Genomic DNA, 26013 nt, shown 5'->3' with positions numbered 1-26013 from the left:
AATGGTCCAACGGTTATCTAATCTGCGCATTACATGACCTGCCCAGCGCCATTCTTTCCTCTTAATGTCTATTAGAATGTCGTCTATATATATATATATGTTTACCCGTTTGCTCTCTGATTCCAAACTGCTCTCTTTCTGTCTCTTAATGTTACGCCTAGCATTCTTCGTTCCATCGCTCTATGAGCGGTCCTTAACTTGTTCTCAAGCTTCTTTGTCAGTCTCCAAGTCTCTGCGCCGTATGTCAGCACCGATGCCAGTATAGACATCGTTGTCAGAGTCATATCTGTCAATACTTGACACGTCCGAAGAGCTGGTGCTGCTGACGTTGTCACTCGAAGTTCCGGCGCGGACACAAATCAGCCGAGCGTCTGCTTTTTGCTGGTTTCGCACATGACGTCACACGAAGAGGTTGCTGCTTGGTCAGGTTTCGGTTTCGTTTTTGCGCTTTCTTTTGCTTATTCAAAATTATTTGCGAATTTGCGAAATAATTTTAACTATCAGACGCGTGACAGGGGGTATCTCGGGAACCTAAATATTCCATTACCTTGACATGGTCAAACAGTCGCCGGAGTTGCACTTTAACACTACTACGAAGGTCCCATATAAGAAAGCGTAATTCAAAATTTATGACATCACAACGATGTAATGGCGATGGAGGTTTCCTCACGATTTTAGAAAAAATGGCATTTGGTCCTTCCTTTTGGTGTATAATAATCAATGTACTGCAGCAAAATTTACGGAAATATAGTTTTGAAAGAACACACTATCAGTGGAAATTCATGTAGCATTCTTCATCGCCGTGGGGAGGGGGGGGGGAGGCAGTGGAGGGGACCCAGCGGAGGGAAAAAAAAAAGCTTCGTTTTTATCAGTGCTGTTAACAGTTCACTAGAGCATCTATGCGTTTCTATATCTGTTAATGTATTTTGAGCGCATGCATTTTGATAAGTATTTACCGCTTATCACCAGTTCAGCTGGAAATGTACGTGTCGAGACGAGAAGGGCTTTCCGATATACGCCTAGGCTGAAAGTGGCAGTAGCAGATGGAATAACAGTCGAATCAGATAAAGCACATTCGAAATATTGTGTCGAAAACCTGCGAGTATTTATTTGTCCTTCGGCTATGCCTTCAAGTGTGCCAGAGATATGAAAAAAGCAAAGTCTATATTTATCCATTATAAAGGAGACGTTCTATAACTGAGGTTTGAGACGTTCTATAATTGGACAGTCACATGCCCATTTGCTTCCTTTCAGTCTTGTACAAAGTATTCACAAGAATAACTTCGAATAGGATGATAGCACCACTACAATTTGATGTGCCGAGAGAACAGGCTTGCTTTAGACGGGGATATTAAACAATAGATCGCATTCTTGCATCAATCATTTGGAAATCTTGCGGAATAAGGGCGATATCTATATTTTAGAGATTTCGAAAAGGTGCTCTATTCAGTCTAAAAACCAGCGGTTACGGAGGCAATTGCGCTCACAACAAGGAAGCATGCGTGCATATCTTTAGAAATGTCTAAAGAAATGCCGCAACGTTCATAAATCTTCTTCACGGGAAAAGTAGAAGAAATACCGGTTAAGAATGGCGCAAGGCAAGGTGACGCAATCTCTCCAATCATGCTGGTCGCATGCTTGGAGGATGTGTTAAGACTGGTGTGCTGGGAATGATTTGGTGTCAGGAACAACAGGAAACATTTCAGCACCGTGGGTTTTGTAGATGGCGCAGGGGAAGAAGATGACTTACAAGTTATAACTAATGATTAACGACAGTGATCAGCGAATTCCGTAGACAGCGCTAAATAACGTGGCGTTGGTTTGTTGATTTTTCAATATTGAAAATGTGAGGTGCGGAAGGGACACCACAAATAATAATAATAATAATAATAATAATAATAATAATAATAATAATAATAATAATAATAATAATAATAATAATAATAATAATAATAATAATAATAATAATAATAATAAACAGAACAATGGAGAGCTCCAATGCGTGTTTCTATGTTCATCTTACTTGTAGTGTCTGTTCCTCGCCCAACACCTTCAGTTCTGTGAGTATAGGCTAGACTATTAATATGCATTAGTAAGGCACAATAGCTTCGCAAGGTAACAAGGGGATCTGATTCGTGATTAGTCTCCTGAAGCTATGCAAGAGCATATTAATCTAGAGCAAGTAGTCAAAGGGAACGGCGATCGTGAGAAAAAGGGAAAAGAAATTCCAGCGATGAGAGAGAGAGAGAGAGAGAGAGAGAGAGAGAGAGAGAGAGAGAGAGAGAGAGAGAGAGAGAGAGAGAGAGAGAGAGAGAGAGAGAGAGAGAGAGAGAGAGAGAGAGAGGAAGAAGTAAAGGCAGGGAGGTTAACCAGGCGGAGTCCAGTTTGCTACACTACGTCAGCGATGGAAAGTGAGTTGGAGTGCATACGAAAAGCATTTTCAAGTCATGACCGGCAGCTTATCGATATCATTGCAAAGGAAAGTATGCAATCATTCAATTCTACCAGTAATAGCATATGAGATTGAAACTTGGAGGTTAAGAGAAGGACTTGGGAGAATGTGCGGACCCTGCAACTAAGCAATGAGGCGAAAAACGCTAGGCGGAACGCGAAGCGACAGGAAGGCGGCGGTGTGGTTTAGAGAAGCAAGCGGATGGCAGCCGGTGCTATGTAGTGGAGATTAGGAGGACAGGAGGAATAAGTGGAGTTGGGTAAGTCATGTAATGCGTGGGTCAGCGAACAGGACGGGCTCCCAAGGGATGGGAAGGGCAATCGAGGACAGCAGAGGATGACGGTGGTTACGAAGTTTACAGGCGTAGGACGAAGTTGGCTGGTGCAGGACCGCCGCGACTGTGGATAATTTATGGAGGCCTGCGTTGCTGTGATGGGCATAAGTTAGGCTGACGAGAGGATGCTGAGAGAACACGGACCTCTAACCAGCCTCTCGATATTGCCGCGCAGCACTCTTTTGCCCAGTATATACGCGTTATATTGAATAATAATTGTTACTAGAGAGTTTTAGATGAGGGGACGCAAGCGGCTTGCGTATGCAAGAACTAGGGGCGGCGCTACTGCGCATGCGCAGTACCGTGGCCTCCAGTTCTTGCGTACGCAAGCCGCTTGCGTCCCCTAATCTAAAGCTCTCTAATATTGCGCAGGAACCGTCGAGGATGATTGTCAATGTCAGCAAGCGAGCAAAGGAACGTTTGCGCGCTTGCTGACATTGACCAGTCCGACCGCCGACCACCGACAAAACCGCGAGAATGGCCGTAAAGAGAAGCGTGCAGTGGCGCGAAAGCGCGGGAAACGCGACGCGCTGCCGCGCGCTCCCGGTTTCCGACGTCGGCCGCCAGGGCTGCGCTCGGCGCTGGCGTCGGCGCGCACGCGGTCGCGCTCGGGGGTCGCGCGAAGCAGCGGCGACCGGCGGCGGATGAGCTGAGGCGCGGCAAGTGTTTGCCGCCGCTCAGTCTACGCGGCGGAACGCCAGAGTGCGCCAGCGCTGTCCGCTCCCCGCCGTACGACTACGCACCTGCGCAGGTGCGTGTGCGTGTGTTGTGTGCGCGCGCGCTCCGAGCGTCGTGTGCTGCCGCCGTTGGCCGTCTGTTGGCGCCGCTCCGCTGTTGCTGCCGTGCCTCCTCTGTGCGCGCGAGCTTTTGCTCGATGAGGGAGTAGTGTCGTGCCGGTGAAAGGAACAACGCCCCCCCACATTTCCATTTTTTTTTTCTTCGGAGTACCGCTGTTAACCTCGTCGAAGGAAAAAAAAAAAGAAAGAAAACCCGACGTGCGACTGGAGTTCCCGGAATTCGGCGCAATTCATCGCCCCGCGCTCTTTTGCTTCTCGGGAAAAAAAAGAAACAAATGCCCTCGTGCCCCATGACCTAACCTGTGCCGGTCGGATGCTGCGTCTCTGCCGAAACCGCCGCCACCGCAACAACGACAACAACTCTGGTTCGGTGATTGCTCCATCGTCATACGTCACGTCGGTTTAGTTTCTTGCTTGTTTGCTTACATTAAGTTCGCGAGAAACCCCGACAAGCGGGAAGAGAAGCAGCAAGAACAAGAACGTGTTCGCTGTTTACGTTTTCCGGCGGGCTGCGTCTATCGTCGTGGGAGATCCTCGGAAGATGCCGTGAGTGTCGACGCGGTGTGACCGTTCTTCTTGTGCCCGCTGTACGTCTCTCTCGATTTTTTTTAATTTCTGCATCAGTCGTCGCTTCGAAGAATCATCTTGCGACCCCACCGGAGTGACGCTTCCTTCAATAGCCGTCGTTATTAAATTTTACTTTTCCGCTTTCTTTTTCTCCGACTACTGCGTGTCGGAAAAGCGGCCGAAAAGCGTACGCGCGTTGTTTGGTGCAGGGGTGTGAACACAGCCCGTGTCTCCCATACTCAGTCGTCGTCGTCGACCCACTCTCGGAGGTCCCGGAAAGGAAAATAGGATACCGTGTCGCCCCCACGTCCGAGTGACAAGCGAACGCCACGGAATTCTACGCACACGGAGGAAAAAAAGAGGTACCGTAACGCTTGACTTCTCTTCGGGAACGCTCTGAGTAGCCTCTGGCAGCCGACCTTTCTTCTTCTTTTTTTTTCTCTCTCTCTTTTTGTCTCCAGCCTGTCTTTTCCTCATGCGTTCTGAGTCGTCACATTGCTTCTGTTCTACAACTCATGTAGATCTCCGCAGAGATACGCGCTGTGCGCTACCGGCTGATCGGTGGCAGCGGTGTTCTGCTGCTGGGTACCGTGTCGTGGGTTCGATCCCCGAGTACGGCGAGCCCACGTTTCGATTGAGCGCGGGATGAAAAAGGAAAAATAAAATAAAATGCTCGTGTCCTCTCCCCTCCTCAGCTTCGATCGTGCGCCGAGAAACCAAAATTAACGCGCAGCCGTCCACTAACTCGTCTTTAATCCTTGCTTTGCTTTTTGAACATTAAACCCCTAACGATCAAATATTGTTGCGGTAAAGATTTTTTTTAATAATGTGCAAATCACTCGCACTATGAGAATCGATGCCATGCGAAGCATTTTGCCGCTAGCTGACTCTGCACCGTCGTTTGTGTTTATACAAGGGATTACCAAGACGAGCTAACTTGGATTTAACTCGACGTCAAAGAACTCCTGGTTAGAACAAGAAGAAGAAGAAGAAAAAAAAGAATTCGGGGAGTTCGCCGCTACTGGCGTCGTTCATTGCTTGCCTTTCGTGCATCTTCGACGGGTAAATCTCCGTCAGTTAGCTTTCGACGTGTATACACGCCGCGTTCATCGGCAACGATCGGGGTCGCCTTACGTACGCAGACAAAACCTAAACGTGGATAACAACAACAAAAAAAAACATGATATAGAACGAGGCGGTTCAAAGCGCGTTCAGCGTTGTTCACCGTAGAAGTGCGCTGCGAAACCAGTCGATCAGGTGAATACAGCGTTAGCTTTGCCCCCTGCGCAACAACTACTCATTGACTGCCCGCATGTTTGGAGTGTATAGCACGAAAGCCTGCCTACTGGAAGGAAGGAGGCGTAAATAACGTCCGGAGCGACGGCGAAGCGAAAGGCTTCGTTTGAAAACATGTCTGCAAATGGCGCCCATACAGAAGCCGTCAATTCCTCGTTTCTTTTATTTTTTTTCGCGGAATCACGCTGGATGCGCTTTAGAGTATGCTAGGCTTCATCGGTAGTGCTTGCCCTAGCTCTGTCGTTCGCACCCCTCTCGTAGATCGCGTTGCCGTTTTCGACCTGTGCGCTCACAATTTCTTGGAGATCTGTTGCACGCTCCGAGCGTTTACTTTTATATCTAGCAGTGATACCTGTTTAACAGGCGCGCAGTGTAGAAGCTATTAAGCGCAGCGCGATCGAACCACTCTGCACTTGCCGTTAAATGCAGCTGTGCAGCCGCTATAGCCCTCGCGCTGGGCTCGTACGTACATTTCCTTGCTCGATGAAAAAAAAAAAAATCAGTTCGTGTTATGCGTTCGCGCAATGCCAGCTGTTCGCCGCCTTAAAGAGAAGGGGAAAAAAATGTATCTTGAATTTGGTCACCCATGGCTCGCAAATCTTGACAGCGAAACACATTTTCGAAACAGTACATTCCGTCTCTTTTAAAAATGTTTCCTTATCTCTGTCTTTCTGTCTCCCTCATGTCCGCTCCCCCTCTTTGTCGTTTAAATATACATAAAAAAAGAACTGTCGATGCTCCAAAGCACATATGAATGTAAAACGTTCTGCGGGCATTTACTTAGCCGTTCTTTTTTCGTTCCTTCGTAATAGATTTATTTTTGAAAGTCCTTTTTTCCTTTATTTTAAATGTAGGAAAATGGAATGGTAGGCTACGACAGATGCCGTCTGGCCCGAAATCCCAAATTCGTTATTCGAGCGACAGTAAAAAAAAAAAGACAAGAATAAAATGTCGACAACTGTCACACGCGCACGAACAAGCGCACAAAGAAGTGTTCGCAGCTGTTTCACGTTTAAAGTAAATTAAATACCGGAAAGCACGATGCTGTTTTTGTCGCTCGCACGCAAGTGCGGTTTGCGCTGTACGCTTCCGGCCATGAAAAAAGGAGCGAGACGGCGGCAACTGTGGCATTAAAGAGAACGAGAAATGAACGCGATTACGAGGGGTGGTTGCGTTTGGTGCAGACTGTGAACGCTTATATGACACGTGAAGGCCAATCATAGCGTTCTTTGAGGTACCGACAGTAAAGTAAGATTTCAAAAAAAAAAAAAAAGAAAGTCACGCACGGACAGCGCGGTAGCTGCAGCTGTAACCACGCGTCTCTGTTGTTTATTACACGTGTCCCTCCTTGCACGACGCACAATCGAACAGCCTTTGCGGTAAGTCTACCGGGCGGCTCATTATTCGTAGCAGAGAATTCAGTGTGTACACTCGTAAGCGCCTCTTCTACGCAGGATCACACGTCGCAGATGCGCCAGAAATTCGACTGATGTTCATTACGATCGGTAACGCTCTCGGTAATAACAAATGCATGCCAGGCGCGCCAGGCTATAACCTCGAGTCTGCAGCAATGGGGGTGATGGCCAAAAACATGGCGTGTATGACACGTTTCCGCATCTGCAATCGCTTTCGGCACGTGCGGAGAGCGAGAGCATGGCCTTCGAGATCCCTGTCTGTTGAAAGGTAAAGATATGCGCGGAATAGGCGCCACCACCTCTGTTACCCAGAGAGAGAGCGGTCCCGGGGGCGTGGAATTCGCGCGCCGCCTTGTAACGCTCTTCGGGACCGACGACAGCAAGCAAGGAACGACCGTCACCATTGAATACTGCAGTCTATCGTCGTAGGGAATGGGCAAAGCCGCTGGTTGTTTCTTTTCCACGTTTCTCCTTCTAGTCAATTGCGCCTCGTCTCTATGTGTGAGCATTAGGCGTATGTACAAATATTAATGTACAATAACGTTCAACTTAGACACTGTAAGTTGAATACAGGCGTAATTGCCCGTTTGCTTTGGATAAGCGGTGAAGTTAATTTGTGTTGCTCTATATATGAACATCCGCCTCATTGTTTCGGATTCGTCTTGTCGTCGTTCTACATGGAGAGGAAGCCGGTAGAGGGGGAGAAAAGAGAGAGAGAGAGAAAACAAGGGTAGGAAATGCAGGGAGGTCAACCATAACAGCATCCGGTTTGCTACCCTACACTGGGGATGGGGAAAGGGGAATAGAAAGAGGAAGAAAGGGAGAGAGTAAGTACTGAGTACGTGTGGGAGGGACACCATACACAAGGACACTATAAACGGTCTGTTAAGCCCGTGCACTTCAAGTACCGCACTAGTGCACGAATCGCTTTTCGAGCCAGTGACGGGTGTGGCCACGGTCCGAGTATCTTTGACTCGGTGAACGGTCTCGAGTCCAGTCGGCGTAAAGTTGCCCGCAGAGAGAGGCGTTGGACATCGTAGCGAGGGCAGGTACACAATAGGTGCTCGATGGTCTCCTCGCACCCACAGGAGTCGCACAGAAAGGCAGGGAGGTTAAGCAGAGGCAGTTCCGGTTGGCTACCCTGCACGAGGGGAAGGGTGAGAGGGGATAGAAAGAGAGCCGAGGGAGGAGATAGAAAGAAATAGAGACGAGCACGACGAAACCGCATGGAGCCCGCAGAACTATGCAGCGGTAGCTGCAAAGTTTTTATTTTCTAGGAAGCCTCTAGAAAATTTAAAAAAAACTATGAAACTACCGCGCTTTTAATTTTTCTTTCCGAAAAACTACGCCACAATAACTTTGTCCGACACATTTGATTCGAGTTGTTTCCAAGGCCGCACCACGATTATTTAATAGACACGGTTGCGATCAAGCGTATAATTAAAAAAAGAATATCGAGAACAGTTATAACTCATCAGTCGCAATGAAAAATATAGTTTCTGGCGACTCAACACTGTTGGTACACGTGATTCTGTTCGTGTAGAATGTGTATATATATATATATTAGAATATGAATAAAATTCTTGGACTTATCTTTCATAAAGCCGCGTGAAATTTAAAATCCGGGGATCCGGTAACTGGTGAAAGTATTTTTCAGCGCCAAGCATTGTTGAAGAAGGCAAAAAAAAAAGTTAAGCAACGCGCGCCATAAAGCAATGGCAAGCCCAATCCGGTGCGTTCTATTATAGGCAAGAAGGAGCAATGATGAGAGAGAAAGTGTCGTTATCGAGGTTAGATAGAACTAAGTCGTTCAATCATCGTGTGCACAATCACGTCCGATTGGACGCGACGCGTACCTGAATGTCCGAACATCACGATGAATCTGAGCTGACCTTTATCTGCGTACTATCGTCGGGAAAAGAAAGAAGGATAAAAAGTGTTCCAGGGCATGTCGTTTGGTCGAATGGTTCCTGGATGTCGATAAACGCTGTTACGCGCATACATATGCAAACGTTTCGCTGTGCCTATATATGCGTATCGAGCCCTAGTTACCCAACTACACTAGAAAGGGATCGATGCGTCTGCTCATAAGTGTGCTACGTACGTACAAGCGCCCAAGGTCCCCCCCCCTCGCCCCCCCCCCCACCAACTGGCCGGTTATTGATCTATCTCGAGGTTTTGGACAATATGCAAACTGCCACGATCGGGAAGACGAAAACGATTGGCAACGCATGTACTTACACTTCTTTCTGCCTCCACTTACGAATTCGCGTTCGAGTATCGCGTTCTTGAGAAAGTGGGAAAATGAAAATACACAAACGCCTAACCCTACAGGAGCTTTTGTGACCTTTGCAAACACAAAAACCCCTCACCCATAGGTGCGTTTATAACCTTTGCAAACGCGCGTATAATTTGCGGAGTACAAGAAGACAGATCTGCAGACGAGACACAGCAGTTTGACTATAGCAGACGACACAGGTGTTGATTTGCAACAGTGGCATATGAGCGCGATATCTTTTTTTTTTTTTTTCTGTGTACATCGGAGTCGTGCAGTTGTGAATAAGCTGCGCTGAGACCAGCAACTTCGTTACGGTTGCTTCGGCGGGTGCCGTTCTCTGCTTGCTTCGCTAGAAAAATGATCTCGGCGTCTTGACTGCATCAGTCAGAAGGCGAAGGACTCGCCACGGTAGTAAGCGAAAAAGGAAAAAAAAATAATAAGGCGGCCAGCTGCGAAATGAAAAGAGCTCGACTAAATTGAATGGTGGCTCAAAAGACATTTATTTGGGAAGAGGTATATTAGTCACCGAGGAACATTGGCGACGGATGTTCGTGCTTCGGTCACCGTCCCTGCCAGCGCTCCCGTTGCGCCGAAGACATCGCAGGCGAGATTGTGAAAGCCAGAGCGAGATTCCTTTAATGGCTGTTGGAAATGTTTGATGGGTAAGCGGCAAATAAGATCAGTTGAGCGCAGGGAACGACGCACACAACTCTAGAAACGAAAGAAAGAAGGAATTGTTGAGGGGAGGCGGGGGGAGCATTTGTCGACATTGACAGACGAGCTGTCGGAAACAGATTTATTTACCACCACCGGGCGAGATTTCGCCAGAAAAGTCTCGCCATCCGTTTACCTCGACTACAGCGTGAGCATCTCTTTGGCGCAACCTCTTTCACGCCCCGCCTCGAACGCAGTGCTCCATCTCGCCACTTGCGTGCAGTGTGGCGACAGCTACGCGACGAGCTCTTCACCTGCCTTAATTTTCTGGAACACGCAGCCAGCTCTACGTTTAGCACTCGCTGCCCAGCGTTTAGTGTACCCCGTCTCAACCAATTCGGTGCAGTGCAGTAAAGGTTGCAGGTCGCGTCAGCCAGTTGGAAAAGAGAACCAAAAGAATGGTCTGCGCCACTGTCCCCCTCTATTTGCACACCATGCGCGCGACGTCGACTGCACGGAAGTTTCGCGGAAGGATTAGCAGGCGTACATCGGGCGAGCTCTCCTGCCCCATTCTCTAGAACACGCAGCCGACATTAAGTTGCGAACTACCCGCCGTGGTGGCTCTAGCTTAGAACGACAGAAAGCTGAGCTAGTTGGTAAGTATTCATTATGCAAAATAGAAGTGAGGCGTGCAGACAGGACACAAGAGTAGAGAAGTGGACAACACGAACGCCGACTATCCAGTTGATAGTCGGCGTTCGTGTTGTCCACTTCTCTACTCTTGTGTCCTGTCTGCACGCCTCACTTCTATTTTGCATAATGAATAGTGGCTCTAGCGTTGCACTGCTAAGCTCGAGGGCGCGGGATCGAATCCCGGCTGCGGCGGCCGCTTTCCGATGAAGGCGAAATGCAAAAAAAAAAAAAAAAAAGTGCGCGCGCATTCTGCACTGGGTGCGCGTTAAAAAAAACCCCAGGTGGTCAGAATTAATCCTGAGTCCCTCACTATACGAAGTCCCTCATAATCACATCGTGCTTTTGGCACGTAAAACCCCAGAAATTAAAAGAAAAAAAAAGCCTCAATTTCACCCTGTGAAAGAGGATGCACATCGAAGCTGTTGCCGACGTTAGCCGGCCACAACCGACGTTAGACGACGTTTCTCGAGCGCGACTACCACTATCGAACCCGCCGTGGTTGCTCAGTGGCTATGGTGTTGGGCTGCTAAGCACGAGGTCGCGGGATCGAATCCCGGCCACGGCGGCCGCATTTCGATGGGGGCAAAATGCGAAAACACCCGTGTGCTTAGATTTAGGTGCACGTTAAAGAGCCCCAGGTGGTCAAAAGTTCCGGAGTCCTCCACTACGGCGTGCCTCATAATCAGAAAGTGGTTTTGGCACGTAAAACCCCAAATATTATTACTACCACTATCGATGTAGGTCGCGCGCGGCCGCACGTGTGTGGAACTGCCGTGTGCAGCCTCATTGTTCTGCAGGCCCTCCGCCAAGCGCAAGTGCATTATTGAACTAAACGAGTTTTTAATAGTAAATTCCGTCAGAAAATGCGTAAAGCACGACTTACACACGAGCTGCGCACATGATATCTTCGGTTTGTTATTCGAATATACGAGAAAACGTAATTCCGTTACGCGGGAACTCGCAGCTTTCCAGCTGCCGCTTGTTTTTGGGCCCTCCGCGTGGCGCAAGTGCGTTATTGAACTAATCGAGTTTTTTTCAAAGTAAAGCGTGTCAGAAAAATCCGTAAAGTACGACTTACACGCAACCTACAGACGTGGTAGCGTCGGATCGTAATTCGAATACACGAGAAAACGTAATTCTGCTGTACGCGGGAACTCGAACGCGGAGCCCTACTCCAGCTGCCGTTTGTTTTTGGGGTGAGCACGCCACGAAAAAATCGCCGACCAACTCTAGGCTAACAGCTTCGCCGCAAAAGGAAAAACATGGTTACCGACTGTGTAGGTGATGCTAGCTGCTAGCCTCCGCCACACTGCACGGACTTGCCGAGGCGGAGTGTACAATACCGGCGCGAGGCGCTACACATGTGTTGTCGCTGCCGCCGAGTCCGGGCAGTGTTCACGAGCGTCAAGTCGAAACGCTGATTGCGTTAACGACTCGATGAGTCAGTCGCACGGCTTGGCGCTTTTCTCTTGATTGCCGCGCGGGCGTGACTGGCGAGCTATACCCGCGGGCCTGCGGGAGGACCATTTTTCATCCGCCTTTGATCGCCCCGTTTGGAGCTCCAGATAAAAAAACAAAACAAGAAAGAACGGGAGCTAAAAGAACTTCCACGTCGAGCTAAAGCTTGGCGGTCGCTGATGCCCCGGTCGAGCTGTAACGGTTCCACTTTGGGAACGCGAAAGAGAGAAGAAAAGGAAACTAAAGAACAAGAAAAAAGCAAGGAGGCTCTCTTGTCTGCCACTCGTTGTTATTCGGTTAATCGCCGCTATGCTTGTTGAACCGTGCATTAGCTACGCTGGTCGCATTATCCCGCGGCCCAGGGTGCTTTACAAGGAAGCCGGGTATAAAATGATGAATGAGAGCCAGTGAAAACTCGACTGCGTCGCGTCCACTGAGGCCTATACCCGGAAATCGCCGTTGTTCCTTCCTTCGAGCTTGTCGGCGGCGCTACGCCTCTAATCGACTGCCTCTCTCTCGTGTCGCTGCGGCGTCGATGGCCGAACCGTCGCGCCGTTTCCGAAACGCGACGGCCGTTGACGTGCCGGAAGGGCTGCAGGATTGTTTAACGCGCTGCCAACTTCGAAACCATCTCGCGGCCTGAGAGAATGATTCGCTTCGTTTGGGAGCGATCGTAGGTTGAGCACGCGGCGGCGCGGAGATGGTAAGTGGGTGTGGCGTTCTGCTGAGGAACACGAGGTCGCGGGTTCGATCCCTTGCAGCGGCGACCGTATTCCGATGGCGGCGAAATGCAGTAACGCGCTAGCGTGAGGCGCGCGATACAGAAGCTCAGGTCGTCGAAATAAATCCGGAGCTCTTTGAAGACACGGTGTTCTTCATTAAGCATGCGCTGCTTTTGAGATTAAACCCGGTAATTTGATGTTTTCTTTTTTTCTAGTGGTAGGTTGGTCTTCTTTGTAATGCTCGGCACTCGGGAGACGGGAAAAGCGTGGCCAAAACGGCGCACTAGAAACGACCCTACTGATTGCGAGGACGCTTCTCCGCAACGCACAATTGCCCGAAATGGAGCGGACCCGCAGGCGTAGTTGATGCGAATTCTATACAACTGGCGCATTACGCTGTCCTTCGTGCTTTCTTCTTCTACATCACCTTGAACAGAGGAGGACAAGAACTGCGGAGGTGCTGCTTAGACGTCTCAATTTTAGCAGTACTGACCGCATATAATTTGTGTATTGCGAGAAAGCCAGCTTACGTTCTTTAATTTCAAAAGGGTCACATAATAGCGAGTGATTTCGCGAGATGAGATCTAAAAACACAGCGGGAAAATGCTGTTTTGTTTTACCAACTTTCTTTTTGTTTCCCGTCATTGTCAGTCTGCGTTATTTGCCGAACATTTGTGCGAGTTCTTGTAATGCATTTCCGCAGCAACGTCGCGTTCTTTTTCTTTTTCTTTTTTTTTTTTTTTGCTCACACGTTCCAGCTGCCAAAATGCTCGCGTCGGTATAGTCTGACAGCGTCATTCTGCGACGACAGCACTTTCCGATCGTCCCACGCTCGAGAAATACTGGCGTGCCTTAAAAATTAGCAGCTCCGCACCTCGATCGTGAAAGCGCGTGGGTGGTGTGACAGAGCGGTTCGGCCTCAAAAAATATAGTAATCGTATCCTGGTCCTAAAAGAGCCGCATCTAAAATAACGTTGCCCTCTCTCTCTCTCTCTCTCTCTCTCTCTCTCTCTCTCTCTCTCTCTCTCTCTCTCTCTCTCTCTCTCTCTCTCTCTCTCTCTCTCTCTCTCTCTCTCTCTCTCTCTCTCTTTCGTTAAAACGACTACTTTTTCGAGCGGCACCACGCATTTCGGCCCCCCATTCGCCTCGCACCCCTCTCCCACTTTTTCGCAGCAGCAAAACAAAAACAAAAATGTTCTGGTTCTCACCACACCATCGCACTCCTACGCCGCCGCTGTCAACTCCACTGTCGTACCGCTAACTGCCGCGCATCTGCAGCGACACTGTGGGAGGGTTGCTGTCCTCTTGCCTCGTCAAGCGAGTCGCGGAATAAAGAGAAGCGTTACAAAGAAACCTTCGGAAGCGAGAAAACTAAGGCAGAAAAAGAAAGCAGAGGCGAGCCACTGGTGCCTCGTATACTGCACAGTGCTGCGACGTGCGTGCGTGTGCGGGGGTCGCACGGCGACGTTCCGCTAGGCCGCGTAACTCCGCTACCGTCGCCTCGCGCCCCCTGCAGTATAGTAGTAGTCATCCACGCTGCCGAGGCTGCCACTGACGCAGAGGTGGCAGGCAGCTCGCGGGAAGGCCGCTGAGCGGACGCGGGAAAACGACGCTGGGACGACAAGAAAAAAAAAAAAAAAAACGCAATATCGGTATGAAAGGCACGCGCAGCAGGCCAGCGCAGCAGGCCGGTTCAAAAGCGTGACGAACGTTCGGCTCGAGCCCTTCCCCTCACTCGCCTCCCGCTCGCGCGTCGTGCACGTTCGGTTTATATCTGGAGCGTTGGATAACGCCCCCTTTGCCTCCGACGGGTACCTCTCTCTCTCTCTCTCCCTCCCACCTTTGCTGCTAGATCCACAGGGACGCCGTTTACCTGCCTGCCTGCGCGTAACGTGGCTAGATGTCGCTGCGGTGCGTGTGTAGAAATGGACTTTATGTGTAGAGTCTCCAGTACGAAAAATTGGAGGACGCTTAAGCTTCGCCTCTAAGAGTGGAACGCGATAGCGTTCAAAAACCCCTTACTGCTTTTCATGCTTCCCGGCGACTGCAGCTCATGTAACAGTAACGTCTACCGGGAAACGCTGGCCGCGAACGCTATGCGCGAAGGCGAGTTTTCTGGTAGAAACGCGGCCTCTTGCGTGGATCGATCTCCTGTTATTGTTCCACGCTTTTGATATTTCAATCTGGAAAGAGCTAACATAAAGCACATGCGCTGTCGGTGTTTTTTTTTTTTTTCATTGCATGTGGGCTGCCGTTGTCAATATTCCGAGGAATAACTTTGTAAAATATGAAAGACAAGGTGTGAGCAAACTTTGGTGGTAGAGGATTGGTTGGGTATGCGCGATTCGGAATTTGGGGCGAAATTCTTTTTGCCGACGCGACGTCCGACGCTCGACTCGTGATTTTCTGCGACGCGGGCTTTTTAACGCTATCGCTGGCTGAACCGCTGCACTTGAAGATCCCTTAGTCACTGTAATTCAAGAGTGCCCTCTTGTAGTCTTTTCTTTTTGTACTCTCTCTCTCTTTCTTTGTGTGGGCGAGAGAGAGCGCTCCCGAGAAATATATCGTATTATGCTGTCCACGGATATCAACACACTTCAGGTATTGCGAGGACCTATAAATTTGCTTTTCTCATGGTGTGACCAGCGGTCCCTGCGTTTCTGTGCTACGTTTCATTGTAAATTTCTAATCCCAAGGACGATGTAGGCCGCAGTTCGTGCCTCTACCGCGCTCAATTTGGGCTCGACTGTATGGAGTGAAGTGTCGTCAGGGTTAACTGAAAGGAGTCTGTTTCAACTGTTTCCTTTTAAGCATTAGCAGGGTAATTTCCTCGGTAAGGGGGTTGTGTGTGTTCTGTCAGCGTCCGCCTAGTGGACATGTCCATTTGGTCTGCTGCTGAACTTCTGATTGGCTGGGCTAGGGTACGCACCAGAGAGACAGGCGCCCCCGGCCAATTAGCTCTCCAGCAGCACATGAAATGAACATGTCTACTAGGCGGACACTTGCAGAATAACCCTCCTCCCCCTCTGTCCCTTTTTTTGTCAGAAGAACGCGCAATACCCTTGGTGTGTGGCTGTAGAAGTGCGTACGTGTTTTCTTCCATCACTGCTTGGACACACAGGAAGAGCGCGGATGCGACTGCCGCACGCAGTTGGCTTCGATTTTGCCGTCTGTCCTCATCACAATGCAGCCGTTGTGGCTGGGTATCGAACCCGCGACCTCGTGCTCAGCATCAGAGTGCCACAAGCACCGAATTCACCACCGCGTGTTCGCGGCTGTCCGATGCGGTTGCTTCTTCAGATCGAGGAATCAACCACTTCGATACGACGCTACGAAAACAACCACCCAACGGGGGGGGCGATCGATTATTCGGATTCATCGAATACCTTCGCTCACTTGTCTAGTGTGCAGAATGAAATGCTGGCGTCCACGAAAACACGCGTGCGTGCCCCCCCCCTCCCCCTCCCGCTTTCCTTTTTTTCTTCTGAGCCTGTCTCATCTGAATAAAGGCGCCGCCAATAAAATTTCGCCGCTTCCGAATACGTATATAGCCCGCACTGTGCCTTCTTCGAGTCGAGCCTGCGCTTTCTTTTTTTTTTTTTTACAATATCGTAGTTATGCATGTATGCGAGCCTATATCGTTAAAACGGGGGCACGTTCGGCACACGTCAAGTCGCTCTTGACCCGTTCTCGCGTCGTCTCGAACGAACGTCGACGCCGCGTGAGTGCGAGTCGTGCGGGCAAAGCGTGCGAGAAGCATCCGCAGCCGTGCTCGACTTTATACTGTAGCCGTGTTCAAATACACCCCCCCCCCCTCTCTCTCTCTCGATCTGCGTACCGTTAGTCGCGAGTTTTCTTTACCTCTTCTTCCTATTCTCGCTTACCCCCTTTGCTATGTACCGTTGTGTAAAGAGGAAAAAGAAGTACTAACGACCCGTTCCTCACACTCACGCGCGCGCACACACACACACCCAGATACGGGTGGGCGCGGCGAAACGGGTGCCCGAAATAAGTATCGTCCGTGCTCACTGCCTCGACGTCGTCGTGTGAAGAGCGCTGGGGACGCTGGCGCGCTTGGGGTATGGCGCGTGCTCTTGCTCCCGTGCGCTTCTGGCGTCGGGAGCGCGCGTGGGAGCGCGGCGCTTGTATCAAACACACAAAGAAAGGGAACGAGCGGGAGAGGAGGGTGAGGGAGCCCCAGGGAAACGGCACAAAAGCGTGAACGAACAGCGTCATGATTTGGTCCGCCTCTTTGATAATGATCAGCGCGGCGCCGGCAGGCAAGCAAGAAAGAGGGCCCTGTCTTTCTTTTCTTTTCTTCTCCCCCTTTCGTTCTTTCTTTTTTTTTCTTTATTTACAATTCGCGTACGTGTCGGTTCCTTCCTCTTGGGATGGTTGTTGAGTGATGGCGAAGGAGGAGGTGGAAGGGGGAGTATTCGTGCCTCTGCCGTCCACAGAAGGATGCGAAAAAAAAAAAAAGAGGAGAGCGATTCTCTCACTTGTCGTTGGCGCAGAACACTGCATGGTGCGCGCGTTTGCTTTGTATATGTCACGAAACGTGCCGCTCGTGTCTTTTTGGCTCGCCTGTCTGTTCTGCTGCGTGATTAGGGTCCTCGGAGAATGTGCCCTAAGCACGTGGAGACCGTGTCTCTTTCTCTCTGTCAGAGCGTTATCGAATCCGTGCGTATATACTCTGTAGCACGGTGCATGGTGTAGCACGGTGCATATACTCTGTAGCATGATACAGTCGCGTTCACTGTTATGTAGAGCGGCGCGAGCGGCTCACCGCTCGCGGGCAGTGCAGCGTGCTCAGTTTCGCACCTCTGAGTGGGGGGAGGGGGGTGGGGGCATGCGCTTAAAAATGTCACCGCGAACCCAGTAACCGCCGACAGGCGTCGATCACGTAGCTCAAAGAGAGAGAGAGAGAGAGAGGTTTTCATAATATGCTGGAGCTGTTAGCATGGCTGTTCGCCCCTGACATGCTACTCCAGGTGCTGGGTGATGATTATGATGTATAATGTAGTGATGAACACTTAAATTAACAGCACATCAGTCACACACACTGAATTAACAGTGTTAACAGTTAACAGTGTAGCTGATTAAATCAGGCAGGCTACGTGACTATTTCTCACTGCCCCATTTCAAAGTGGATGTCAATAAATAATAACGCTCATCATCATCATCATCATCATCATCATCATGAGGTTCGTGTGTTCTGTTCAGAAGTGTGTGGGCCTACATGGTACTGGAGTGTACCGCAGCGGAAGCCATACGACTGGGTGTCGTCATGCCACAGACATCCAGCTAGCGGTAGCACTTGTCCCACGGAATAAGGGCGTCGTCTGCACATCCCTGAACATGTACTCTCCAGTGCGATCCCAAGACAACGTAGCAAACAAGTTTCGCGGTAACAATCAAGGTGGACGCAGCCTTGCGAAAAGAAGTTGCTATCTATTGGAAAGCTGCACGAATGTAAAAAAAAAAAAATAGAAGGGCTTCGCAGTTGAGCAAAGGCTCGTAAAAATCCGGGTGGTGGCTGAGTAGTTTTTCAATTGCGACGCTTCCCTCCCTCCCCCTCTCTCTCTCACTATATATATATATATATATATATATATATATATATATATATATATATATATATATATATATATATATATATATATATCCTTGCTTTTGTAAAGGGTTTAGTAAGCGCATCTTTAGTAACTTCGTGCTGCTTTTGGGTGGATGGCAACATTTTCATTTCATCGGCCTGGAGCTGAGTTTCAAACGCACTCTTTGCGGAGGTGTCTAATTCTCTGTCACTCTGTGAAAGACAAAAAGAATTTTAACAGTACACTCCTATTGGGACACTCCCACGACAGGACCCTCCTACGGAGGAGATTAACGCCGTAGTAGTTCCACATATCTGTACCATTTACGTTTCTGTACTCAAACAACTCCGTGTATGTGTTCAACCATTGTCATAGGAGTCAGGTGTCTTGAGCCTTCGTATGATGCGGTTAGCTAACTCCGTCGCCGACATCAGTATCTTATACACTCTTTGGCTTAAGCTGGTGTTTCCAACGTTAACGCTTGTAGCGGCTTCCAGAGAAATAACGGTTCTCCTCTAGCGTTCGCTACAAGGTATTGCAACATTTCGAACAGCTTGTACAACCAACGAAAGAAGAAAAAGAAACAATAAAATACGGCGCTCAAAACTATTTGCCTGCGCTCCGCAAGGTTCGACGGGTGATCGGCGGACAGGGCCGTCGGAGTGGGGGAACGCCATTCTCCCCAGCAATCATCGTTCCGCGCGCTCTCCCCCTTTCCCTCTCTGTGACGTTTAACGGGTTCTGCCACACACACACAACACGGGGCGCGCCGCCGAGCGCCCAGAATGCATCCGCGGCTTCCTTTCGAGCTCATCGCCGGGGCTCACGCGCCGCACAGCCAAATCGCACAAGGACAACCGTAGCAGCAGCAGCAGTGCAATGCTGTTTCTGCTGCCGCTGCTCAAGTCGTTTGTGTTTTTTCGTCTTCAACTGATGCGCGGCGCCGTGTTTCCTTTACCGCCCTCTCCGTGCTGAGCGCCGCTGCCGCCGCTATCCGTGCTCTTCCGCACGCTAATGCACCGACCGCGGACCTGTCTGGCGTAACGCGTTGACACCGCAGGACGTGCCGAGGCCGCCGCCGCGAGAAGCGCCCGTTAAAGAATGCAGGCATTGGGTGGTCGCCAGGCATTGTGCGCTGGCCGCGCTGCTTGGCATCGCTCGCGGCCATCATCTCCGTGTGTGTGTGTTTTTTTCGCTGCGGCGCTTCTCTTCCCGGTGCTGTGGCCTTGGGAGCAGCTAGCTTTCTCATCGCTTGGCTCGAGGGGGCGTGTCCCGATCCGAACCCACCCTCGCTGTGCGGTTTCCTCTTGTCAAAAAAAAAAAAAAAAAATGCCTGATTGCATACGCGGACTGTCGGCGATGTTTCCGGGTAAAACACGGTACGTGGACGAAAACAAAAACAAGATTTGGAAGAGCCCCAAGGAACGGCTCTGCCTATATCCCAAACGACAACCGTATAGCTGCGACCTCTATTATACGGCTCGTTAGGAAACGGTGCGCAGTTCTCCGGTTGAACGGTGGCATTGAAGCGGCGCTATCGTAAGTTGGGCAGGGCGTCGCTAAATGACGCGACAACAGATATGGCCGCGTATCAATGTATGGGAATGCTAGCTTCCACGGTACCGCACGATATGTTGCTGCTTTCTGAAGAACTGCGGGCAGCGGCCGAGTGTAGTTACGGCTTTCAGTCTGCTAAGAGGACCAAGGTCTCGAGTTCGATTCCCCCGTTGCGCGTGTCCGTTCTACAAAAACGCCAAGATGAACGCGTTGAACTGCGCCGACGCGAATGTCCCTTCTCGCGAGCGTACGAGTAGCGTTACAGTGTAAAATAGCCAGAATAGTATAGTGTTAAATAGCCAGAACCGTATACCATGTCATTTACACTGTGTGTTTTCGCCGTATGCCTTGTACAGGGGGGCTCGGACGTCCCTAAAGTGATTGTGTTCACTACGCGCATCGTTAATATTTGGCGATGTAAGTAAACTCCACTTTGACTTTGACCACAGTTAGCAATGCACGCGTGATATGCTGTCGTTATACCGTCCTGGTCATTCCAAGGTCGATTCAAATAGGTCGCGATCGAAGCTCGAGAGCACTGCATAATAATTTACAAATAAAAAAGTGAAATAAAAGTACAAATACAAATATTTGTACAAAGTGCAAATAAAAAGTGAGAAAGGGTATAACTGCGTCTATAATTACTCACACCCTTAAGGGTGTGCTTTATATAACCGACACCCTAAAGGTGTGCGTTATAGACACATTTACACCATTTTTTTTTTTCACTTTTAAGGACGAATATTATTTTACACTGTCCCGGGCAACGGCTCGTGCAAGGGCATCCGCCATATTCGCGCCGCCTTTAAGATTTTAACACTTTTAACCACTTTTAACTACTTTTAACATTCGCGCCACAGCTCTCGTTACCATGGTCAGCGAAACGCAAGCGCTCACTCCACCGCGCGTGGTCGCTTTCGCGTAGTTTCGCAGACTCAGAGTTTGAATGGCAGTGCGCGAATCGTGAAATAAACCGCGGCTGCTTATTTCTCAATTTTCGCCCTTGTTGTCGTTTCACTTTCTTCGAGAGATCGTTCTCCTCGGCGGCGGCGGCGGCGGCGTTGCTTAATCCCCGTTTGATTTTCTCGAACCCTATGTATTACAGGACAACATGTAGCTCTTGTCCCGAAGAACTTCTGAATTAAGTACCGAAGAGAGCGTTTCTCTCGTTGCAACACCACAGGTATGGCGTTCTCAGTGGCAGCCACCGGTCGCTAAAGCTAGCGCTGCTCTTCCTTTTTTTTTTTTTTTTTGCTCTCCTTAGTCCGCGCAGTTCAAGGTGCCCTAGCACACGGGGGTCATCCACGTGTCGTCGAACTAATCGCGTCATCCCTGCCCGCGTAATGTGTGCGAAAAGAAACTTTTCTCTCTAATGTGGCAATGTCTTTTCTTTCTCTTTTTTTTCTTTCTTTCCACAAGCCAAGTGCGACCGATATTGTTGTTTGTTTCCGTTTTCTTCGACATTCGCTTTCGTTATTAATTTTGTGTAATGACAACACGCAGGGAGGGGATTCGCTCTCGAAATGACATGCTGCCATTTTTCACGGACGCTTCACTTCGTCCCATTAGGTTGGTTTCCCCAGAACTCATTACTAAGAATGCACTCTCGAAGTTTGCCAAACAAGGGCGAGTTGTGTATATATATATATATATATATATATATATATATATAATATACACACACACCGGTCGTAGTTTAGTGGAAAAAACTAGGAGTTTGTTAATGTGCTGCGATTGAGTTCGTATTATGATCAGTTCTAGCTTGCGCTGTTGAATGAAGTATTCTAATGAAGCACCCGCGTCGGAGCTATGAAATTTTAGAACAAAAATCGATATCTTATTACTTCTTGGATACATGTGGCCCATAAGGAGATTACTAAATGCAGCCTTCATCATGCATGCAGTGACGGCATTGATTGCTCCTTAAAAAACTAGGAATTAAGAAAGAAGTAGAGTACTGCAACTTATGCCGGTAATCGCACGTCGGCATCAGAGGCGCCGGCGCCACCAAAACGTCGATATCGACAAATGCGGGGACCCGTTTATTTATTTGCATATCCCCAATTGCTATCTTCAAACTCTCCGCTACTACTCAGGCTACGTCCGTGGCTTTTGCTGAAATGTTTATTTCAGAGTTGCATATGCAACGTCGAGCACCTGCAACGTCTGCAAATCGCTTCGCTTTCTCGTCGGCTTGCCTAATGGCACCTTGGCAGAATTTTGCTGTTGTGTGGTAGCAAGAGCTAGAAAGGAAGTTTTAGCGCACTGCTGACGCGGTTTCTTCTTGCCAGAAAGTTTTTTCTTTTTTTTTTTTCTGCAGTATGTGTACGGGAATAGGTAGTCAGTGGATCTAGGCCCATGGATACGTTCCTGTTAAAGGCGGAGAGAGAGAGAGAGAGAGAGAGAGAGAGAGAGAGAGAGAGAGAGAGAGAGAGAGAGAGAGAGAGAGAGAGAGAGAGAGAGAGAGAGAGAGAGAGAGAGAGAGATAAAATGCGTTAGAATGAAGTGACAATACAACGAATCTCTAAAATGCCGGAAATTTTCGCTGACACATAGCTTCAGTAAGTCGGCAGAATATACGCGCTAATCACTGAAAGAAAACTAAGTAATTCATCGTTAACGAACGAAAGAGGTCAGCTATAGCGTGGCGAAAGCACCCGATTTATTGAACGATGTTTCGGGAAAAAAAAAAGGTGCTCAAATGGTTGGCACATCTGGCGAACCCTGATGTTAGCTTGCTGTATATATGTGTAGTATACCGCACCATAATCGTAGGACAGGCCCTATGTCTGTTTTACGCGCACGTGTTTGGAGCTTTATGTGGGAAACACATGCGCGTCACAAGTTCGCGGAACCATCTGATCCGTTTAAAGACGCGTCACGACGATTGGTTGCTCCGGCTATTGAAACCCGTTGGAATCTTGTTGGCAGTTCGATCCGCTTGGTGGCACGAAAAGCCCCACTTCAAATTGCACGTGCAATCACGAACTTCGGTCTCGCGCTTAAAGCGTCAACCACATGGAGCGTACTTGCGACGCACTTTCGGCGTCGCGTCACCCAACGTCGGCGCGACAATTTTATTATGCGTAGTGGAAACACTTTAGTCTAAAAGAGAAAGAAGGTGTTCAGTCTTGACGTGGACGAATTCTGACACCTCGGCGGCCTCAGTATGGCAGCGGTGCTACAAGCGTGGCGTAAACCGGACGCGCTGACGCCGGACGACGCCGCGCCGCAAATGCGCCTGATTGGCGCTCCATGTGGTTCGCGCTTTGATTTCTAAAGCACTGCTTTCTGGAACTTTCTCGAATCCTATTTCTGCCTTTTTTTTTTATTCCGACTGACTCCGCTTCTATGCACGTGTTTTTTTTTTTTTTTTTTTGACGAAGGCTCCGCCTCCCGCGCCAACATCTAAATAATCAATAGACGGGCGCCTAAAATACCCCTCAGCCGGAAAGAATGGGTAAAAAACAACGTGCTTGCAGAATAGGGAACAAACGGGAAAGGACTTTGAAAGGAACAAAAGGGAGGGCGAAGGCAAAGGCGGCCTCTGACGGCACGCATGCATGATCGTGTGTTCCTCCGGGGACACGCCCGTTCCGAACGCTCACGCGATCACCAACGGTCGCTGCGCGTACGCGTTGCGAGCGCTCGTATGGTAGTACACACCGTATCGAACGCCGCACTATAGCTGTTTGTGCACCGTCGCCGTTCGATGTACGTCATGTCGGCACGGCCCTTCCTTTTATTTTTTATTTTTTTCATTCCAATTCTGCGGTCTCTTTTCTGCTCTAAGACACGCTCTGAGCCGCGCTTTTGAGTACGGTGCCTGTTTGGTAGAGTTCAACGCGGTGTTCCTCAGTTTTCTTTGTTCTCTCTTTATTATTTTATTTTTTTCGTGTCGACGACGTTAGCCATAGAGAACCTGCACAATGTGTGCACCCCGTTTTGAAATGTCTGGCAGTTCAACTTGCTTGTAGAGCTGCAGCGCGCAGCTCGGCAGTGGCGGCAATATTTTCTCTATAGTATCACTCATTTTTTAAAAATTTATTTACAGCGCGCTTCCTGGTTATGGCGTCGCACTGTCTTTGAGGCTGCCGCATTTGTCTTCTCCGAGACACTGCAGAGTGCTTAAACGACCTGGAATAAAAAGATTGACCATCGGAAGGCTGAGCATCTGCAGAGTGCAGTTACAAAGAGAGACGAAAGAGCGAAAAGGAAGCCTATTATATGTAGTTTAGTTAAATGATCAATCCACCCAGTGCAGACGCACTGTAGTTAATGGAAAATAGCCGCGCCAGAAACGAAAGGAATGTAACGGAGCAGTAAGGTGCGAACTATGGTGCTTTTTTTCTTTGTGAGCACGGGAACCAGGTGTTACAGACAGGTGCTTTGTGAAACACGGGGTGCTACGATTGTGCACCAATATAGGAAGGTGAGAAAAGCACCACGCCAAAAAAAAAAAAAAGAGAAATTAATAAGGACCATCACCGATAGACGTGCGGTGAACGTGTAAGGAGCATTGCAAGCGTAATATCATTGCTGCTGGTTACGATAAAAATTTACGAATAACATGTTAACTAAGACGGGGGCGATCGACGTGCAAAAGCAAGGCTCGCGGGCGTACATGGTGTTCGCAACGGCGCATTCCCGCGCGACCAACTCTCGCATGACGGTGGGGGGGGGGCAGGGGCGGGGAGGAGGGGGGGCGTAGCCGTCGATCAGGTATCGTCCGAAAGCGAGTCTGGCGCCTCGTTTCAAGCGCGGGCTCATTTGGCAGCGCAGAGAACAAACAAGACAAAGTAAAGCACCGGGTGGCAGCAGACTGCTCGAAGCTCAGCTGGGAACGGTTCGTGACCGCGCGATGGAGACCTAGCCGGGCGCGCGCAGCTGCTGCGGCCGATACACCGCGGCCGGGGTTGTCTCGTGCGCGAGCGTGTGTGTGTGTGTGTGTGTGTGCCTGCCTGCGTGCTCGGCGAGCACGCAACGGACGTTCTGGTGCCGATGTGAGAGTGCGGCCCGTGTGCAGCTGCCGGCGAAAGACGAGACGAAAGGAGAACACGGTGATTCGAATGCGAGGAGCGTATACGGCGGAGAGAGAGAGAGAGGAGAGAGAGATGTATTTCTGATACACCAACTCTCTCTCTCTTTCTCTCTCTGGTATATAAGAAATACATCTCTCTCCCTCTCTCTCTCTCTCTCTCCCCATGCGCACCTTTCGCAGCTTGTGCGCCACCTGGCTTTCCACCGGCGTGTGTACTCTTGGTAGCGCGTAAATTGATAGGCAGCGACGTGAAAACGACAGCCCCGCGGCCATGTCGGTTTAGTTGCGTCCGCGACGGCAAAATAGCGAGCGCGAAGCTCGTGAAAGCGAGAAGCGAGTAAGGCGAACATGATGTATGCGTGGCTTTGGACTGTTCGGTTTGTGCAAGCTCAGTATAATGTTTCAATTCAGGTGGGGTTTATGTATATATACTACTGGCAGAATCTACAACAGAGATGACAAGAAACTCGTATATGAAGACTAGGACATTAAAGGGTAACACTACATTAGTTTATACTGTCATAGCAGTCTTTCAAAACTCAGTTTTCGTTAATCGTGATAAGAGGTCACCAGGAAAGCAAACAGTCTTTCTTCCAATCTCTCTCTCTCTCTCTCTCTCTCTCTCTCTCTCTCTCTCTCTCTCTCTCTCTCTCTCAATTTTGGACAGAACCACAAGCGCTGGCGCGTCAGTGTGACGTAGTGGATTTCGGTGTATTTATCCCGTATGGGCCGCTGTAGCCCAGCAACAGTTCTCCATACTTGCTGGCATCAGTCTATAGCACACTTACCATGCAATATGTAGTCCTTGTTTGCCGATAAAAGAAAATTAACTAGCCCGGAGCAGACGATATCAAAATCCATGACGCCGCGACGAGATGGCGCGGGAACTTCAAGGCGGCGTCGCCACCGCTCTCATTCTTTTGGTTTTCTTCTGGCTTGCCAGTATTGTAGAAGCATAATTTACTGAAACAGCCACGCTTAAGCTTTCTTCTTAACGTTCCTTTAAAGCTACGAACCGCGCTCTCTGTGTCACTGCAACGAAAAATGAGGCGCGCAACCTAAATTAGAACGCGATAGAAAACAACCGCACTTGATAAACGCACACGCCTAGAATTTTCAGAATTTAACGAATGAAAATGAAGTGGCAGCCACCGA

At 49.4% G+C, this 26013-nt stretch overlaps 1 protein-coding gene across 1 annotated transcript in view; it reads left to right on the top strand.

Moving 5' to 3' along the window:
* The first annotated feature begins 3479 nt into the window (after positions 1-3479).
* The window catches only part of LOC142585378 (calcium-activated chloride channel regulator 2-like), a 551695-nt gene continuing 529161 nt past the window's right edge, over positions 3480-26013 (top strand). The window contains exons 1-2 of the mRNA XM_075696100.1: positions 3480-4129; positions 4360-4512. The gene's annotated coding sequence lies outside the window, so the exon portion shown is untranslated. The remainder of the gene's footprint in view (positions 4130-4359; positions 4513-26013) is intronic.

Source organism: Dermacentor variabilis, chromosome 6 (assembly GCF_050947875.1).
Source record: "Dermacentor variabilis isolate Ectoservices chromosome 6, ASM5094787v1, whole genome shotgun sequence".
Taxonomy (NCBI): domain Eukaryota; kingdom Metazoa; phylum Arthropoda; class Arachnida; order Ixodida; family Ixodidae; genus Dermacentor; species Dermacentor variabilis.
This window is presented reverse-complemented; position numbering and strand designations above follow the sequence as displayed.